This window comes from Vigna unguiculata, chromosome 5 (genome assembly GCF_037176805.1).
Source record: "Vigna unguiculata cultivar grain cowpea cultivar isolate G323 ecotype 2 chromosome 5, ASM3717680v1, whole genome shotgun sequence".
Classification (NCBI taxonomy): Eukaryota; Viridiplantae; Streptophyta; class Magnoliopsida; order Fabales; family Fabaceae; genus Vigna; species Vigna unguiculata.
The window spans coordinates 2,499,270-2,509,528 of record NC_140796.1 but is presented as its reverse complement, the minus strand read 5'-3'; the positions used below and the strand labels follow the sequence as shown (position 1 = coordinate 2,509,528).

The 10,259-nt window shown below is 34.4% G+C and overlaps 1 pseudogene; it reads right to left on the bottom strand.

The window, feature by feature from the left end:
• Nucleotides 1-6,746: 6,746 nt before the first annotated feature.
• On the bottom strand, nucleotides 6,747-9,910 carry LOC114183161 (receptor-like protein kinase FERONIA pseudogene; annotated as a pseudogene).
• Between the last annotated feature and the right edge of the window lie 349 nt (nucleotides 9,911-10,259).

Here is a 10,259-nt window from a genome sequence, read left to right as displayed (position 1 = left end):
GTCCATTTAATTTTAAAATTTAAAAATCAAAATAAATCAAAGTTTGAAAAGTAATCAAATTTCAATTTTATATCAAAATTCAAAAACTAAAATTATATTTAATTTATCTCTCTTTATGTGTCATACATATAAGAAAAGATTCTTTAAACCTATGGTTAGAATCCAATGATATAATTTTTTCTAATTGATATAAGTCAGACATAATTGCAGAAAACATAAATTGTTATCTAATGTATATATAACATACATAAATTTACATATGTTACCTATACAATAGACATAAATTTGTAATTTATATATATATATATATATATATATATATATTATCCTCTAAAATATTAAAAGTTGATATATAATACTATAATATAACACAAAAAATTTCAGGATTTTATGTGTAGTATAAGTATCGAAAATAAAACTGTAAATACTAAGAAGAAACATAACAATTATTACTTAAACCATCATCATATTTGTTACTTTTAACGACAGTTATAACCAGGACTGTCATTGTATATGCCTTTTTAACAATCGTTTAATTGTCAACTATCGTCCTTTTGCAGATTTTTTTTTCATAATTTTCTCTTTTGCAACAACTATGATTTTAATTGCCGTTAATTTAAAAGCATATAAAAAAAATCATATTACAACGGATTCAAAATCATTATTAAAAGTCCATTCTAACCATTCTTAAAAACTCTATCTAGAATAGTATAAATTATAGTTGAATCTACTTAAATAAATCCAAACAAACATTCACATTATCCTTCATAGTGTCTTTACTGTTAAGAAATGTTTTAATAAAACATTAATGTTTTATACATGCATTACATTTATACAAGATTTAACATCTAATTTATACATCTATACGTATAAAGAAGGTAAAGAAAAAAATATATCATTCACAATTGCATTATTCTTTGTTTTACCAAAATCAACATTAATGAACTTGACTATTTCACAACCAATTAATAAAGTGGGAGTCCCAATGTCGAATCAAAGGTGGACAAAAAATTATTTTTCATGATTTTTCAATCCATTTTTTCTCCGATCCAAATCATTGAATATTCATTTTATTAAAAATTTAATCAATTTAAAATTCATTTTATTGGATCTGAATTTCAATATGATATATATTTTATATATTTTATGGATTGAATATCCATTCTCTAAATCTAGATTTTCAAAATGGATAATCCAAAATATCCAATCCAAATTTATACATTTATAGTTTTGGTTAGGTTAGGCTAAAGATTGAGACTAACTAGCCCAAATTTAGTCGTATTTGACTTAGTTGGCATGACCCTATATGAAATTTGGTTGAATTCAGTCAAGCCGGTTCCAATCGAAATTTGGCCCAGCCGGTCTTAGACAAAATTTGGAAGTATTTGATCGAGTTGACCCAGACCCAAATTTGACTGCATTGGACTAAGTCGATTCAAACAAAATTGGACCGTATTCGGTTGAGACGACCACGACCAAAATTTGACCGTATTCAACCTAGTGGTAAGAAAAATGTTAAAATGCAAGAGTTAAATAATTGAAAGAAATAAATTTGATTAATTAGTGGAGGATACTTTTACATTGAAAAGCTCTGATAATGGCTTCTTGTTACTGAAAGCTCTCAGTGGCTGGGCTCCTTCGTTGGGCCTAATAACGGTCCAATTAAATTTAGTTCAGCCCGGTCAATGGTTATTTTAGGGGGCTTCTCCCTACACCTCCAACAATCTCTCCTGTACCCCCAAAACCAAATTTATTTTCATGTTTGTCCATAGTAAAATATAAGAGTTATTGTCTCTCTTTCACAGCATAAACCACCCTCACGCTCTGCACCCCCAAAACCACCTCACGTCTGTGTATTTGAATTGATTTTAACAATAGATTACAAGATCCGTTTCATCAAAATTGAGAAACGGTCTTCGTTTTAAGAGTGCACCGAAATAGCTTTACAAATCCGTTTCAAACATGCCTGAAACGGAACACACATTTCCTTTTTTTTCTTTTGTCCGAAACGGAATGTGAAATCCGTTTCCCAGAAAGCTGAAACGGAATACACAATCCATTTCTTTTTTATTTTTTTTTTATTTTTATTGAAACGGATTCTGGAATCCGTCTCTCAGAAGACTGAAACGGAACATGAAATCCGTTTTGGTGTTTTTTTGGGTTTTTGACTGAAAAAGAGTGTGAAATCCGTTTCAGCACGTGATTGACGTAATTAACAGTGTGAAATCCGTTTTGTACTGTACAGTTGTTACAGAAAGGGAAATAAGGGTTGTTCTATTATCGGCGAGGATTGAAAAGTTGAAACATATAATTGTGGATTCAGGGTAGTCTCTTTATGAAAAGTAAAAGAAATGGTGCAAAAGCAGGGAAATTTCAAAGAAGTATTGGTGTTGAAAGATGTACCAGCCGACCAAATTCTTAGTCTGAAAGATTGGCCATGGATGACAGAAGCATTAATAAAGTTAGTCAATATTAAAGTTTACTTAGTAAAAGTTAAATATAACATAATATAACAATTAATTAGATCACCAACACAGCACACGTAAGATGTAAGGCCATATTAAAGTTTACTTAGTAAAAGTTAAATATAACATAACAAATACAAATATGCTAGTAATCCGATGAATAACTAATTTTCTGATAAACTAAGCAAAACAATATTTACCAATTTCTCACTCTTCTTATTACTAAAAGCAAGTTCGCTTTTAGCTAACATTATGCTTCTAACATAATTAATGAGCATTACGAGAAATATAATTCAATGCTCAGATTCGACCTGTCTACATAATAAAATGCATTGTTATTTATCATTCCCACCAAATCAAGCACAGAAAGAAGGGGACCACCCAGCACAACGAAAATTGTGAAAGGTTTGGTACAGTTGGATATTCTCATCCCGAAAACCAGCTTTTTGTTTCAATTAATTTTGTATTTTATCATGTGAAAGAAATATCAGAGTAGTCCTAAATTTGATTGCAAAGAAATACCAAAAATTAACACAAGTAAGCTATTGAATCAAAGTTTTGTATGAATCATAATTGATACTCACATGATGTGTGGCCGCTTGGGAAACTCGTGTCCTTCTTTTATATCGCTCTCCTTGCCATGACACACCACACCTCCCCATTTATCATAGTTCTGTAAAGTTAATCAAAGAGAAAACGATTAACAAACAAAAAAAACCAAAACGGATTCTAAAATCCGTTTCAGCGTCCTCTTACACGGATTCCATAATCCGTTTCTGTAATTCAGCGTCCTCCAACACGGATTCCACAATCCGTTTTAGTAAAATTCAAAAAAAAAAAACAAACTGTGTGTTCCGTTTCACGCATGTTTGAAATGGTTTTGTAAAGCTGTTTCGGTGCACTCTTAAAACAAAGACCGTTTCTCAATTTTGATGAAAGGGATCTTGTAATCTATTGTTAGACAACCATTCCTAAAATTAAAGCTCAAAGACTTCTTCAGAAACCACTGAAAAAATTTTAAATGAAGGCACAACGGGTTAAATTACTGCGTTTCTACCCACTTTCACCTGTAAATTAAATAAGAGCATAATAATAAATTTTGGAGGTACAGAAAAACTGTTGGAGGTACAAGGAGAAGCGCCCTTATTTTATGAAAAGATCATTCACAACAATTTTTTCAGGGCTAACATAGTTGTCTTTTATTAGTCATTTGAATTTGTAAAGACTGCGCCTTTTACTTGCAAAATAATGAATGATCCGATTATATTGCTTTTACATCAGGTGTAGATTCTCACCCTTGTAGAAGTCATGGCACTGATGAATCAAATTGTTCATCTCCACCGACGATATTGCTTTCTTATCATATTATGCAAACTGATCGTAATATTTACCTATAGACCAATCATAAATACAAAATAATAATTAGTTTGTTAATTATAGTCTATAATCATCTCTAACATTATTTATTATAAAATTAATGTTCTAATCAGTCTTTAATTGATAATTATGTTAGAATCATTTTAGATTATAATCGACAAAATAATTAGAATTTTTTATTTATAATAGAAATTATTTTAAATATTAATAATTTTTAATTTATAAATTAATATCTCAATTAATTATTATAATGATTAATTACTTTAATCTCTAAAATCGGTTGTTTTTAACAAATTTCTTTTAAGTGGACGAACTATTTTAGTCTTAGTGGTGTGCTGCTAAATCATATAAAACACCTTTGTTTTTTTTTCATTTTTTTATAAATTTGAAATATATTTTAATCTAGCTATATTATTTTTCAAATTTAAAATAACATAAATTATTATTTTTTATTTCAACATCTATTTTTCTTTAATTATATATGCCTATTTATCGTGATGCAATAATAAGAATAAATAAAAATCTTACGATTCTTGTATCAGAATAATTGTTTAAGTACATTTTTAATTTCTAAAAAGAACAAAAAGTAACAGTCCATCAAATAAGCCACCACTATTTACATAAAAGTTAGAACTTTCATTATGGTGTCCGAGGAATGAATATGAACTTATAGTTAAGTAGAGACAATTGATGGTTTACTTAAAACACGTAAACAAATCATACTATCGTTCAAGGAACGAACACGAACATTCAGGTTTTTTATATTTCGGAGTTCATTTGAATTTAAATTTATGAAAATAGATTTTTTTTTTTTTAAAATAGGATTAAATCGTTACGGTGGAAGACGACTTTACATAAAGTCCCAATTTCTATTGTTTTTTTTTGCAAAAAATTAAAATCATATTTTGGAAGACTAGTTTTTATTTATGTCAAAAAGTGAAGTTGTCATTGTATATGAGGAATTCACTTTTCAATTTTTTAATATATGTTATTAAAACTTTCATCTTATATCAATACTGTATTTCGTTTGTGGAGACATCATCACTGCAGGTGCACCCATAGGAAGCTTGTCGCCTTCATTTAATTTTCATCGATATGCATTTTTCCACGTGTAATTATGTTAACTTTCTCAAATCACTGTTATTCTTGTCAAAACCTCCACTCTAAAAGTAACTTGGTCAATCATAAATTGAATTAGTTTATTTAAATTTAAAATAAATGTCTTTCAAATCAATTATGCTACTCGTTTATTAAAACACATTAAACCATACAGATATAAAAGTTTTCTTGTATTTTGGTAATATATAAGAAAAATGAAAAGTGAAGTCGTAATATATGAATACGACTTCACTTTTTGATAATCAACACAAACCGACTTTCTCCCTCACGATTTTATTTAAAAAAACAAAAAAAAAAAAACCAGCAGGTGTACGAAGACTTTACCTTACAAATTCAAATTCAAATGAACCCAAAATACAAAAATGCCCGAACTTTCAACATCAGCCGCTTTATGGTTGCAAGAGAATATACAGAACTATCGTCCGTTATCGTGCAAGACAATATATAGCAAGAAACTTCATTAAATGAAAGTTGAAATAAGAAAAGCAAACTTGACCAAAATATTTCATTTCTGGTGATCGAGTTATTCGTACAGTAATGAAAGTGATAGGTGCTCAGTAAGTAACTAAAGATACATAGAACAACGAGGGAAATGGAGGTTGACACCCCAATCTTGGAAGATATTCAACAACTTCTTTTGAAGGGATCACTGCAACGTTCTTTAGGTATTTTCTTCTCATCAGAAATACAATCTCTATAACGGTCATTGCGAATGGGACATGAGGATGCACGATTTGTTGTAATAAGGGTCTTACTCTTGATTTCACCAAGCATTCTGGCGAGGTGAGAGGCGGCGATGGTGGGGAACTCCGAGTCCAAGTGCCCGGCGTTGAGGCACTCCTGTAGGGAGCCATCGCAAACAGAAGTGGTGTCGTTGGTCTTCGCCGTTTCTGAAATACCGAGGTATGCGTTCACCAAAATTATCACCAACCACATCACACCAGAAACGTGTGTTCTTTTCATTCCGGCTCCTCTGCAACTATAACAAAATATAGGTATATATCTCAACATGAAGCAGCACTATATCTGTAAATCCTATCACTGCATCCGCTTCAGTGCTCGTTTTTCAAATGCTTTATTATCTTCCTTTTTCACATGTGTAGTTTGTGGGACTACATGTAATTGCAATATAGCTGAGTGATAACGACACGTTCGGTCTAGTTTCCTCCTCCAAGGTCACACTAACCTACTTATTGACCATTTATTTCTACTTTCTTTTATAAAAAGTCTTCCTTTAACATAGTGGAATAGATAGTGCTTGTATTGAATGCAGTGGGTGAAAGAAAATCGACCCATAGTCTTTTTCTCTCTATGGCTACATAGCTACACTGCCATTGTAATATTCTTTCTGAAACTTCATATTATACCTCTCTCAAATTCAAGTCCAATCACTAATCATTGTTCAACCATTTGTTTACGCATCATAGCACTAAAATTAGTATCAAACTGTATTCGGTTATCTATGTAGTTAGATATATTATTCAACATTTCACAAATAATTTCTTCCTATATTTTATACCATTCTTGCATCTTTATCTATTCTTGTATCTGATTATATGGTATGTTTTTTTAAGCATGAAGATGAATACCTTTTTTTTTTCAAGATATATGGGAAACATATAAAATATATTACAATACATCTTTTGACAATTATACACAACTTGACAAAATAATACCAAAAATATATGACAATTAGTAGGTTGTGAGGGGGGGAAAAAGTATCACAATATACTTCTTCAATTAAATAAAATCAAAGCTAAATATATTACTGTCGGGTGTTAATATATCAGTGTCATACCTACAAAAAGAGCTAGAAAGAGATCTTTTCCTTATCATCAATCAACCAACTCACACAAAACAAGAGTAGTCCTGGTTTACACACAGGATGTGAAGGATAGACTATATATCACTCATTCCACACAATAACCACTAAAACATATCCACCAAGCTGAACAATGTAAACCTGTAGCATAATATCAATACTAAAAGGCAATGACCAGCTACAAACATGCGAGAGAGTATTAATACTTAATTATGTATGTATATAATCGAAGTTCTTACTGTAATAGTGGAATGTCTAGTTCCGCACAAATCAAACATTAATGCCATTTGCTATTACAATTGGAACCATTTTTCTTGTCATAGACACCAAACTCATTGAGCACACTAACTTCGATCAGCGTCCCTTTGGATCCTTAAGCTCAGAAAAAACATTGTCAAGGATCAACCTGTCAGATTCCTTATTCCTGTAGCTTGTACAGTTCAATCCACTGCTATTACTATGGGAACTGAACATGTCGTCAGTTGTACTGCCTTCATAATCCACACCACTCTCCCACACTACATCACCATGAGCACTATCCTGAAGCTGAAGCTGCAGAACAAACTCCAACACCCCAACGACGTCGTTCATGGAAGGTCGCTGAGTCCCATCCTCAAGCAAACAGCTCAACGCAACCTCACCAAATTTTCGCAAACAGTGAGGTGCTATCTGACCCTTCAGTGCTGGATCCACAATCTCACCCAGAGATCCTTTCTGATACCGATGCTTCGCCCAATCCACAAGTGACACCTGTTGCTTCTCCACCGTCCGGAGCAAAGGCTGCCTCCCACACAATACCTCTAAGAGCACCACTCCATACGAGTACACGTCCGACTTCTCCGTCAAACGCTGTCGTTTGTAATACTCCGGGTCTAAATACCCAACACTGCCTTTCACCTGAGTGCTCACATGGGTCATTGAAGAACTCGTGGGCCCAATTCGAGATAACCCGAAGTCTGAAACTTTCGCCACCCATTTTTCATCCAACAAGATGTTTGTGCTCTTCACGTCACGGTGAATGATCATCTGGTTCGCACCTGTATGCAGATAATGCAGTCCTCGTGCGGCCCCGATGCATATCTGAAGCCTTTGCTTCCATGAAAGCAAAGGGTTATCGGTGTCGTAGAGATGATCACGAAGGGCTCCACGATCCATGAAATCGTACACGAGGATCATCTCGTTGCTCTCGTAGCAGTAACCGATGAGGGAAACAAGATGGAGATGACGAAGTTGAGAGAGCATTTCGATCTCGTTCATGAACTCGTCGAGACCTTGCTGAGAACCCGGTTTGAGCCTTTTGATTGCCACAGGTGTAGAATCGTCGATGTAGCCTTTGTAAACGTTGCCAAAGCCTCCCACTCCAACGATGAAGAGTTCGTCGAAGTTATTGGTGGCGGCAATAATTTCTGAGATTGAGAAGTGACGACAGAGGTTGGTTGGTAGCGATGGTGAGCCATCCCGGAGAGGAGAAGTTCCCTCTTTCGTACTTTCAACGGTGATGTTTTTCTTGCGTTTGACGAAGAAGAAAGCGACAATAAAAGAGAGCAAAAGGACACCGAAAACTGTCCCTGTCACAGCGGCGAGGATTTTCTTGGTGGCTCCGTTTTTCTTGTTTGAGCCTTGATGGGATACCACTGCGGTTTGAGGAGGGTCCGGATTCGGTCCAGCGAGACTACCTTTATAATTGCTGATTTTGAAGATTTCAATTGCGTTTATTTGAGCGTCCTGGATGATGCTTTTAGGGTGAGGATGCATTTTTAGCGAAAGGTTAACTTTTTTCGGACTCTCTGAGATGATAACTACATACTCTCTAACCACGGGCACACCCCAATGATTTGTCCACATGAAAACGTCTGCCCAATCGGTAGCCAACTGATCTTGTATGAAGATGAAGAATCTCAGGACACCAGCCTCTTCAATTCTCGGGTTAAGCTCACAAAAGTATAACCTTAGCAAGTAGGTGAAGCCGGAATCAACAGCAAGCTGCCAAGTGATGTTGTTCCTCATGTTGAAAGAGGCATTCCTTCCCATATTCCGTACAGATCGGAACACTTGGTCTGGTGCCGTGTAGTTAGGAATGTTCTTAGTGAAGCTCAGATTAGTTGTACCCGTAAACTCAATAGATTCTTCACTTTGAGTATCTAGGTACTTGCTATCGGTATCCCAAGTCCTGAGCATACCCGTGTCCTCAGAGGAGGGTATAGTATGATCACCAGCTTTTAACCTGTACATGGTCTCGAGAGCAAACTTGTTCTCAACGACATATGGGGTCATGGTGGCAACATATTGCGGCTGCTCTGGGGAGTGGCCAGGATCGGTGTAGTAGAGATAAGGGGGCATGGAAACAATCTCGATACCGTTGATGAAAGCGTAGGAATCTGTGGTGGTAGGAATGAAGGTTATGTTGAGGTTCTCACCGTCTTGGAGGTTGATGCAATATTCTCTGAACAAGATGTCAGGGTGGCTAGGATCATCATCAGCATCGGCGTTGAGGGAAGAATTGAAATGTTGAAGGAGGGTGTAGGGGCCTGCTTGGACTGAAAAAGAGGCTTGGGAGCGAGGAAAGTTTTGGTAAGAAGTTGAGTAGAAGAAGAGACGAATGAACTTGGGGCCTGGTGTGAGAGGGAAAGAGTAAGTGAACGGAGAGTGAGAGAGACGAGCATGGGTGTAGGGACCCTGGATGGTAGATGGTGTGAGTGAAGGAGCAGCAACTGAGAGGTGGGTTGGAGAGAGGAAGTGGATGTCTGTAGTCCAATTGCGAGTGTCGAGAGTGGAGAAGTTGGTGGATGAGCCGCAGCTGACGCTGAAGAGGTCAGTGGGACGATAAATAACGTCTGCCATGGAAATGAAAGAGAAGCACCATATCTGGAAGAGGAGGAGGAGAATGGTTCTTAAAGGTGTTCCAGTGCAAGTTGTGTCCATCGATAATCTGTAATCAAAGCAGCAAAGAGAGCTGAACTAGAACACCGTAAATCAACCCATGAATATATCTAGATTTCGGATAAATTTTCTCAAACTACTAGTGCTGGATATTTCGTTTGTACTTTTTCTTCTACGCGAGAGCGACATTTCAAGTCAAAGCATGTATGTTCCGTCATCAATCTAAAATCCTATGCATGGTTGGGTTGGGTTGGTTTGGTAGAAAGGATTTGATTAGAAAAAAAAAAGTATTTATTTTAACAATTTTTTATTATCATTTAATAACATTAAATTATTTTAAATAATTTATTATTATAATTAAAAGAGAATAAAATAAAAAATAAAAAGCATGATTATATTAAATAATTACATTAAATTAGTTATATATTTCTAATTTTAATTAGTGGTTTAAATTTGCCTAAGTTTAAAAAATGTATAATGTCTAAATTAAAAGATAACAGTGAACAATAGATAAAATAACTGCCCTTATATATGTCTTTGGTCAATCAAGAAGCCAATAAGCAAGTGATATTATTAACTATTAGTTTTTGTGTAGA